At 42.1% G+C, this 9,690-nt stretch overlaps 2 long non-coding RNA genes across 2 annotated transcripts; one reads left to right on the forward strand and one right to left on the reverse strand.

Annotated features, from left to right (window-relative positions):
• The first annotated feature begins 5,134 nt into the window (after nt 1-5,134).
• Nucleotides 5,135-7,185, forward strand: LOC143103023 (uncharacterized). Its single transcript, XR_012982690.1, has 3 exons — nt 5,135-5,411; nt 6,074-6,196; nt 6,699-7,185. It is a non-coding gene; the product is annotated as an uncharacterized LOC143103023 (long non-coding RNA).
• Nucleotides 7,186-8,787: 1,602 nt separating this feature from the next.
• LOC143103024 (uncharacterized) lies at nt 8,788-9,489 on the reverse strand. Its single transcript, XR_012982691.1, has 2 exons — nt 8,958-9,489; nt 8,788-8,870 (listed from the first exon to the last, which is right to left on the reverse strand). It is a non-coding gene; the product is annotated as an uncharacterized LOC143103024 (long non-coding RNA).
• Between the last annotated feature and the right edge of the window lie 201 nt (nt 9,490-9,690).

A 9,690-nucleotide genomic window follows, 5' to 3' on the forward strand; every position in this document is an offset into this window, starting at 1 on the left:
CTGTTCCTAGCCTCACTGTGCTGTTCTGTGCTGTTCCTAGCCTCACTGTGCTGTACTGTGCTGTTCCTAGCGGAGCTGTGCTGTTCCTAGCGGAGCTGTGCTGTACTGTGCTGTTTCTAGCGGAGCTGTAGCCCATCTGCTTCAAGGCTTGATGTGTTATGCATTCAGAGACGCTCTTTTTGTAAGTGGCTTTGGATAAAAGCTGAATGAATAAATGTGGCCTCTGCTCTGTATGTCTGAATTCTGTATATCTTGAGGATGTGTGTGTGTGTATGAGTGTGTGTGTGGGCGATATCTGTATATGTCTGAATTCTGTATATCTTGAGGATGTGTGTGTGTCTATGAGTGTGTGTGTGGGCGATATCTGTATATGTCTGAATTCTGTATATCTTTGAACTTCAGCCGTTTGTCTTGACCAGGTCTGCAGACCTTAATGCAGGGAGTTGCTGCCATTTCATTGGCTGATAATATATTTGCGTTAATAAGCAGTTGAACAAGTGTACCTAATAAAGTGACCTTTGAGTGTAAATGTCACTTCGAAATACTATATAACATTTCCCATTTCAGCTCAGATAAAAGCAGAGGATCACTTTGTCAGGCATTTCTTAATCTTCATCACTTATGGACCAGTCCCCATCATCTTCATCACTTGTAGACTTCATCACTTATGGACCCTAGTCCAGTCCAGTCCAGTCAGTGACCCACAGCGACTGGGACAGCAAGTGGAACATTTATAGACAGTAAAAGAAATGGACGAACAGACTCCGTCGTTTTCAATGGGAGGGCACTGAGTCAAATTGAACGATTTTTCAGTTGGTCCCCCCAGTACTGCGCAGACTCACACTTAACTTTGTGACGTTAGCCTTGAAGCTAATCTTCTTTCCACTTTTCCGACCTACGGTCAATCCATCGAAAACCTCTGAAATGTTTATCGTTAGGGCCGTTTTTCATTAGGTTTACTTGCCTCTATGCAATGCTTTACAATGCTGTAGGCTACATAGCTTTGTACATGAGTTTCCGTGCTGGCTGGACTGAGTTTCTTATCCAAACAATACGGTTATCCCCCTACGGTGCGTTAGCTTCACTACAACCGGACATGCTAAACATTCTTCTTACGGGAACCTAACATTACGTACGAGGTAGTCGAGTCTTGTTTTGCCTTTTATTAGGGGTTTGCACGGACGTCACATTCTGGCCGGTAACCATGGTAACCCAGCACGCGCGGCCATATTGGCGGTACTCTGTGAATGAAGTACAATGGAGTATTATGCACTTTGGATATCTTACGTGATTGTAGCCGTGTCTAAACAACAGAAAAGCTCATCAAAATCCGTCTAAGATGCAAAGGCATATAGGGCAGGACTTAGACCACAAGAAAAGGTGCGATATTTCGAGAAATTACGGTTTATTGGCAGCGCACATCCATATGAGTTGGGTGAGGGAGACGAAGTACCAAGTTCAACCACAAGCGCCCCCCTTCCTCCGATAACTTCTGGCATTATTCTCCTTTCTCCCTGTTTTTTTAATAACTTTTGGAAGTCGATACCTACACCAGATGTTTTTCTCAGTCGGACCTATTGGTACAAAACACGGCAATAATTAACCATTTTCCTTGACGATGTTAGGGATTTACTTCAGTGCCTAATGCTTTCTAATGAGGCGAGTATCTCCAATATGGCAACGTCCAGATCTGATGACGCGCCGTGCAAACCCCTTAATTGTTTATGTAGATTACACAGAAGCTACAATATCGGCACAGGATATATGTTATATTAAGTTATGGTATTTCAAAAAAATCCTAAAATGAATGGGCTTCTATGGGGGTTAGCAGAGAAGTGGTCCCTCCAGCTTACATTGATTCTTCTACTTCCGGGAATTCACCTGCCCCCTTGGGAACATTGTGGTTGGCCAGCAACACGGCCATTTTTAATCCTGCCGTGTCTACAAGAGAAAAGTTGAGCACCAGGGGGCAGCATTGTTCCATGTGTGAGTGTACTGAGCGAGGGAGGAGATGAGACAGTATGCACACACACACACACAACTATGCATGAGTGTGCCAGTCTGTCTGTATTTGTGTGTGTGTGCGTGTGTGATATGTGTTGAACTCATCAGGGCACTGAGAGAATCTCTTTAATTCCCCCAGTAAATCTCACACTCTTCTCCCCCTCCCTCCAGCTCATACTCAAAACACACACTCATAAATCACCTTTATAGGACAGGCAGCCTCATCAGCGTGTGTCTGTGTGTGTGTGTTTATGTGTGTGTGTGTGTTTTGGGGCAGACAGTCCTGGTCTGCTTTGCTAGTTTGCTACTTCTATCTTTTTCAGTGCCACTTAAGCCTGCTCAAGTTTCATATCCACTTTACTCTACACACACACACACACACTCTACATACACACACTCCACACACTCACTTTACACACACACACACACATACTCTACACACACACACAGCATGTATCTGAGCTGGACAAGACTTTGGCAGTTCCAGCATTCACATAGTAAGAGGGAAAATATTGTTCTCATTCGCTCTCTCTCTCCCTCTCACATATTCTATCTCTACATTTCTCTCCCTCTCTCTCACATATTCTCTCCTTCTCTCACATATTCTCTCTATCCCTCCCTCTCTCTCTCTCTCCATCGTAATGTTTCTGTGTATTTGTTGCCCCAGGGCTGCCTTGTAGAGGGTGACCATTTTTCGGGACTCCGGCGGGTCACGGTATTCCGGCGGGAGTCTGGCGGGACGGCAGTACGACAGTGTTGGTAACGTGATCGGGACGGGAGTGTTGGTAACGTGATCGGGACGGCAGTACGGGAGTGTTGATAATGTGATCGGGACGGCGGGACGGGAGTGTTGATAATGTGATCGGGACGGCGGGACGGGAGTGTTGATAACGTGATCGGGGCGGGACGGGCAGAAATGAACGGGAGCGGACGGGAGTGGAACGGAGCCGGAGATTAAATTAAAACATGCGGTAAGTGCACCCAAAGATTGCAAGGCATTTCTAGAAAAGAGAACCACTTACAACTCACAATACGTGTGTTGATTCGCTACTGCTAGCCGCAGAGTAGCCTATCACAGCAATATCTATTGCCATATCAACGTGAGCTAATAGACCTCTCCAGAATAAGTCCCGCCTCCGTAACTTCCGTATCCATCCAACTTCCTGGCATCGATTGTCTATGGGAAATAACATGGCGTTTCGAAATGTCATACCGGTAAAACATCTGTAGGTAGCGAAGTACTATACTACTTAAACAGCACCGAAAATCAAAAAATCCAGTGGAAACTAGATGGCAGAAGTGTGTAGGCCAATCTGCCCAGCAGCTTTTTCTACTTTGTCACCTACAGAGTTTGACAGGTACGATCTTTCAAAACGCCATGTTATTTCCCATAGACATTTGAAGACCGAAGGTTGGATGGATACGGAAGTTAGGAGGCGGGACTTATTCTGGAGAAGTCTATTCCCGCGTTACAATCATCAGCCAATCAAGGTGGTCACTTCAGTCAAGCTCGTGCATGAGTAATAACGTAATCCATAGCAACGAAGACTCACTCACTCTTACACTGTTAGTCAAAGATTCTAGAGCGCTCAGCTCCAGAATCTGTTCCCTTACTAAGAGTAGCCTACAGTGGGCATCGCTTTCAAATGGCCACTTCAGTCGCGCATTACGAGGCGTGAAGCTGCGTGAAGCTTTAGTACCACTTTCAGCCACTGTGCGTCGCTCTGCCACTGTACATCGCTCTGTCAGTAGCGAAATCTGCTATGTTATTGTCAGTGTTGGGGGCAATGCAACTACGCAAATCAAAACAGTGTCTTAATTTACCCTACTTCTTGACTGCAATGTAGTCAGTTGACTGCTTGACATGTCATTTTTATTTTTCTGTTTCTGTACAATAAACAAATACATTTGCTTTATGCCGCAGAATTACATTCATATTTGGCTGACTGCAGACGCGCCACTTCCCTTCCCGATATTCCAAGATTAAGATAGTAGCCTATACAAAAAGCATAGGCTACTATCATAAAAATTCGTTAAAACGAATAGCTATTTGCAATTTGACAAAACACTGGTCCTCATTTTGCGAATGCGAGGACGATATGAGCCTGTTGCATTTAGTTAGATGTCCGAGTCACGCATGTTTGAAAACCACTGGCTCGTAATCACAATAATTTAACACACGACAGTTGGATAGCCTACTTCATCATGTCCCCATGCCTACATTTTTGTGAGTAGCATAGAGATCGTTAAAAACAATAAAGTAGCCTATGTCTCTCCGTTTGGGACATCGAAAACATATAGCCTATTTTTAATAGGGTAGACTACCGTCGGAGATGCTGACTGGCAAAGGCCTCGGGATAACACGTTATCTCCACTATCATCAGTAATGCCCCTTGATCAAAGTGGGGAATTAAATAAAAGTTTGAGAACCACTGGGTTAACAAGTTACCTGCAGTCCAGAGCAATATTCTGATGATCGGCGATGATATCGGCAAATGTTTGTTTTCCAAAGTAAGAATTTCACTTGACCATGCACCTTCGACAATGAATAGCTCATTACACTTGTTACTGTTAAACGTAGGCCTAACTGGTATCATTACAAACATTATTCTGTGTCCTAAAACTGGCATATTTTATGGCATTGTGTCATGTAAATTCGTTGCAAAATCTAGAGAAATGTGTGAGGTGGTCTGGTCAGCGGGGGACAATTGAGACACACATTGGATTGTGTTATTACTTGAACATTCCACACATATCCACAGCTGTGGTAGGCCTATCAGGGGCAGGAGGATTACTGTTAGCGCAGGCTTTATATAAAAGTCTTCAACAGAAGGCCTCGAATGCAGGCTTGCCCTGTGGTTTGCGCAGCCTACAGTAAATAACAGACCCGCCACAATGTGCGGTATGATGCTTTTTTACGAGCAAGATGTTTTTGGTGCCCTACGCACACTGCATGTTCTTAAATAACAATGATCATCAGTAATATTCGACCATTCATTTGTGTAAATGGGCAAGCGTGACCACCTTGATTGGCTGATGATTGTAACGCGGGCATGATTCCAAACACCTCCCTTACGATAATGAGTGACAGGTGACAGGTCTCAGAATGCGTGCGCTACACTGAAAAAAAGGTCTCTTTGGGGTTGTTGAAATTGCATGAATTTATTGAAAGAACCTCACATGATTTATTAGTGGTCCTTCTGAAATTAAAAAAAATCATGTGAGCCTAAGCTATTCCTTGAGAATGTCAAATTCACATAATTTTATCATGTTGGATGGTAAGAACTAAGTGACGTGACCACCCCGCTAGCTCGTGCACCTGACCTGAGTCTAAGCGGGAAGGAGGAATCAACTGGCTTTCTTGCTCTGAAGACATTACGAGCGGCATGCAAGATCTACAATGTGAGGTAAATATCAATTGATTCTTAATCTTCGGTAGCTTTTCCGAATGTTTTGCCAAGCTATTGCGTTTTTACAGTACAAACAGATAGTTGCACTAACTTCTTACATCTAATCATACCAGCTATGGGTTACTGTTGTGGCGTCAGCCCAATATAACGGTCGAGAATGGGGTTATTGTTGTGGCGTTTTCGTCGTATTCAAGTGGTGTGTGTTTTACTATTTCGACACATGTTTCATAGCGAATTCATTTCATTTTCGGGAACCTGTTGTGGTCACTGCTGTACGTCAATTGCTGTGCGGATTTAGAACCTAGAAAGTGTACATCAAGCTAAGCTAGCTGGGTTTTGATGGCGCCAAGGCATGACTGGCTGTAACGCGTGCGTACATTGAAACCCATGACAACTGGTGAATAAATGCTGAAGCTTTTTGATGATGATATTTGAAAAACGGTGTTGTGAAATCCTGCTTCAAACAGCCAAAGGAGCATTTTTGTTTATCTGGCAGTCACTGGTTAGCATTGCATATGGACAATAGCTGCTACATTTAGATAACTGAACCTTTCACTGTTCAATGCTACATGGTCATAAATCTTGGTGCACTTAATGTGCTTTTGTACTTTTTAAGACGAGTAATGCTGAGTTTGTATCATGTGATTTGGGTGTTGCAGAGCGTGTAGAAGAGGATTTACCACCTGTAGAGCAAACGGTCCCTCACAGTCCAGTTCCAAATACACTTCAGAAGGAGCTTGCTGCAGCATTACTGAAATTGGAACATTTGGTGCATGTGCCAGGTAAGTTACAGCAATTGATGATTTTGTACACACACACACACACACACACAGCCCTGTTCTCTAGGTCACTCCCTTCTTTCTTTTGTCTCCCTCCCTCATACTTTCTATACATCCTTTCTCAGGTTAATCTTGTATTCCTACTTCCCTCTTCTTTTCTTCTCCATCGGTTTCTTACTTTTTACCTAACTCTTCCACTTTCTCTCTCCCTCCTTCTTTTTGTTATTGTGTTGTACTTCCCTCTCTTTCTTCTCCATCAAACTGAACCTTTTATAACTGTTCAATGCTACATGGTCATAAATCTTGGTGCACTTAATGTGCTTTTGTACTTTTTTAAGACGAGTAATGCTGAGTTTGTAAAGCTGTACACAGGACAATACATGGTAAATTTGATTCATGAAGTGTTATACATTTTTAAAAGTTGTGTTGTGATCACAATGTTGTGTGTCTGTATTCATATTCTGTATTGGTATATCAACCTCCCTTTCTGTGTTCTCTTTCACAGTAAATGTGGCAGTGCAAGGGATGTGAATCAGCGGTTCAAAGTAGGTCTGATCTACTTGCTCATTACAAACTCCATCATCCCCACTTTGGCCGCACCACAAACTACCCCTGCACATATACAGATTGTCCCTGTACTTTTAAAACATGGAACGCTCTTATTGTTCACATCGGCACACAATTAGGTCAGACCTTAGATCAGTTAACCACCTTCTCGTGTCATCTATGTAGCTGTTCCAATTTGCCAAACGAAAGGGAGTATTTCATTCATGTCAACACACATCTGAGGAAAAATGAAGTTGTGTCTTGCATGTTCACTGGCTGTACTTTTCAAAGTTATGACTTGCAATGTAGAAAGTTCAAGGGACTAGCAATTTTGAAATGCACCGAATATTGCCCAAGAACATTTTATTTTTGTAATAAATGCATCACGTTTTTATTTCATTTGTCTGCAATGTCTGGAAATGTGAAATAAATGTTGTAAATGTGTACTCAAATTCTAGTTGTGGTTGATTGCTTCAGGTTATTGAAGAGGCTTTTTAAAATAACATGTTAATTTGACATGCAATAGTTTTTAAAATATGACATGAAAAAATCTTGTACATCGGTTGCATCAAAAAAATTATGTCCATCAAACAAGAAAAAAATCATGTTGGACTTATGACAATCTTATATATCAGTGGCACATGTAAAAATTATGTTCATCAAAGCAAAATAAATCATGTTTGACTGATAAGAAACAATTTCTTCACATACACATGAAAAAATCATGTTAATTTAACAGAATACAATTTGCCACTTTTAACATGAATTAATTGGACTTCGTGGACATGATTTAATTGATGCAACCGATGTACAAGATTTTTTTATGTTAATTTAACAGCCCATTTTTTTCAGTGTACACAAGGACGGAAGATGATGAATAACTGGGGCCGTAGGCTATTCACAAAGGCTTTTATCTTACCACTAGGAGTAGGCTACTCCTAAATCGCACTAAAAGATTTTAGCTTGGAGTTTTCTCTTAAAAGTTATTCACAAAGCCTTTCAGACAACTCCTAAACTAGGAGTGAGTCTTCGTTGCTATAGATGACGTCATTACTCATGCACGAGCTTGACTGAAGTGACCACCTTGATTGGCTGACGATTGTAACGCGGGAATGATTCCAAACACCTCCCTTCCGATGATGAGTGACAGGTGACAGGTCGGAGAATGCGTGCGCTACACAAGTAGTGAGAAGGAAGATGATTAATAACTGAATAAAAAGGCCTAGCCTAAATGAATAATGAGTAAGGCAAAACAAATAGCCTAGTAGCCTAATGAAACATACGGATTGATGTAGTATCTTTGTAACATTATTAAATTATTCTGTTACTATGCCTACGTTTGCAAAAGAGAACATTTTAATTTGATGCACAATAATGTTACATTTAATTTACATTTTGACAATGATTAGCCTAGTTTTGGTTGTTGTTGGTGGCGTTATTGCATGTTAGTTATGCCTACAATGCAAAATTGCTTCCTCACTATTGAAAGCTGCATAGGATTTCAAAACACGGCAAAATGCCGCAGGTTTGTGAATAGGTGTGAGTTCTTTTAAGCTGTCAGAGGTGGGAAGGTGTGATTTGTTGGGGGCAGGGCCGAATTAACTGGTCACAAATGTCTGATGGCCCCCCTTCCCCCCCAGCCAACGTGAATCGGGTGGTCAGTTAATACCCAGCAAACACACTAACGTGGCCATCACGTGGCCGCAACGTGATTTTCCAACCAATGTTTACGTTGCCGCCACGTTAATTTCCAACGTGGCGGCAACCGGAAAAGTGAAAGACGCCTTGATGTTGCCGCCACGTTATTTGACAACATTACCGCGACATATAGGCGACATGCAGGCAACCTTCCTGCAACTTAATGGCCACGTAACCGCAACTTTATAGCAACATTGAAACCCATGTTGGAGGTCGCCAGAATGTTGTCAGGATGTTAAAAAAAACAGCTCTGGGCGGATCTGCAGATGCAGTCCTCATTTGCCCACTCACTTGGTTTAGGAAGAACAGAGCGACATTTCACATTTGATTACACCATTTATTTAAATTCATTTAATTTGGGAGTTCCTGCCGATGACTTGATGTGCTGCTGCTGCTGCTGCTCCTCCTCCTCCTCCTACTGCTGCTGCCGGGCCTGCAAGCAAAGAAGAAAACCTTTAGCTTTCAGGTAAGAGCTGCACTTTTTTTGAATTTGTGCAGACTGTCCCGAAGTTTTACTTACGTTTTATTGTGCTGCATACTCCGGGTTCCGAGCAGTGGCAGCTTCTCCTTCCCCTTCAGGTTGCTGCCTCCAAATTTAGTAGTGTGGGCTACAGAAAACAACATTTCAATTAAGAGAGGCACAACATAGCCAACGTTTTCGGTCACCAACCATGAGAGAAAGGGTTCCACTTTCATCTCACACACACAGGCTACTAGCTCGTGTCTTAAAACATGCCAAACTAACGTCTTCTCTGGGGAGTCCGTTACTGCATATATTTCATATAAAATCATAGCACACCATCTACTAATTACACTTGTCATATTCAATAACATTCACATATCATATTAATATTAAAACACTAACATTACAGTACAGTAAAGTACAGTAACAAAGCAGTACAGTAAACGTAAATCTCCGATTGGTTTTTTATATCATTCAATTAGCTCAAAGTTATCCTAGCATGCTACATGCTAGCCCCATTCTAATGCAATTGCTGCTACGCGATGCTAATCACTCGCTAGCCTTAACAATCTTTGCTAGCAGATAAATTACTCACCGGCGTTCAGAAGAAGTGGATAAAGACGTGAAAACAATGAGGGAAGATTAAGGACAAAGTAGAAATAGTAAAACGACTTAAGAGGTATTAAAAATGATTCACGATAGAAAGGTGTCAAGGAGTAAAAGGTTTTGATTCAAAGTCTATTCAAGTGTAACGTTATCGAGTAGAACGTAAAATAAACGAATTCTGGTA

The sequence above is a fragment of the Alosa pseudoharengus genome, unplaced genomic scaffold, assembly GCF_046254945.1.
Source record: "Alosa pseudoharengus isolate Yale_2024_CS ecotype anadromous, Long Island Sound unplaced genomic scaffold, YU_APseudo_1.1 YU_APseudo_1.1_scf_4, whole genome shotgun sequence".
Classification (NCBI taxonomy): Eukaryota; Metazoa; Chordata; class Actinopteri; order Clupeiformes; family Clupeidae; genus Alosa; species Alosa pseudoharengus.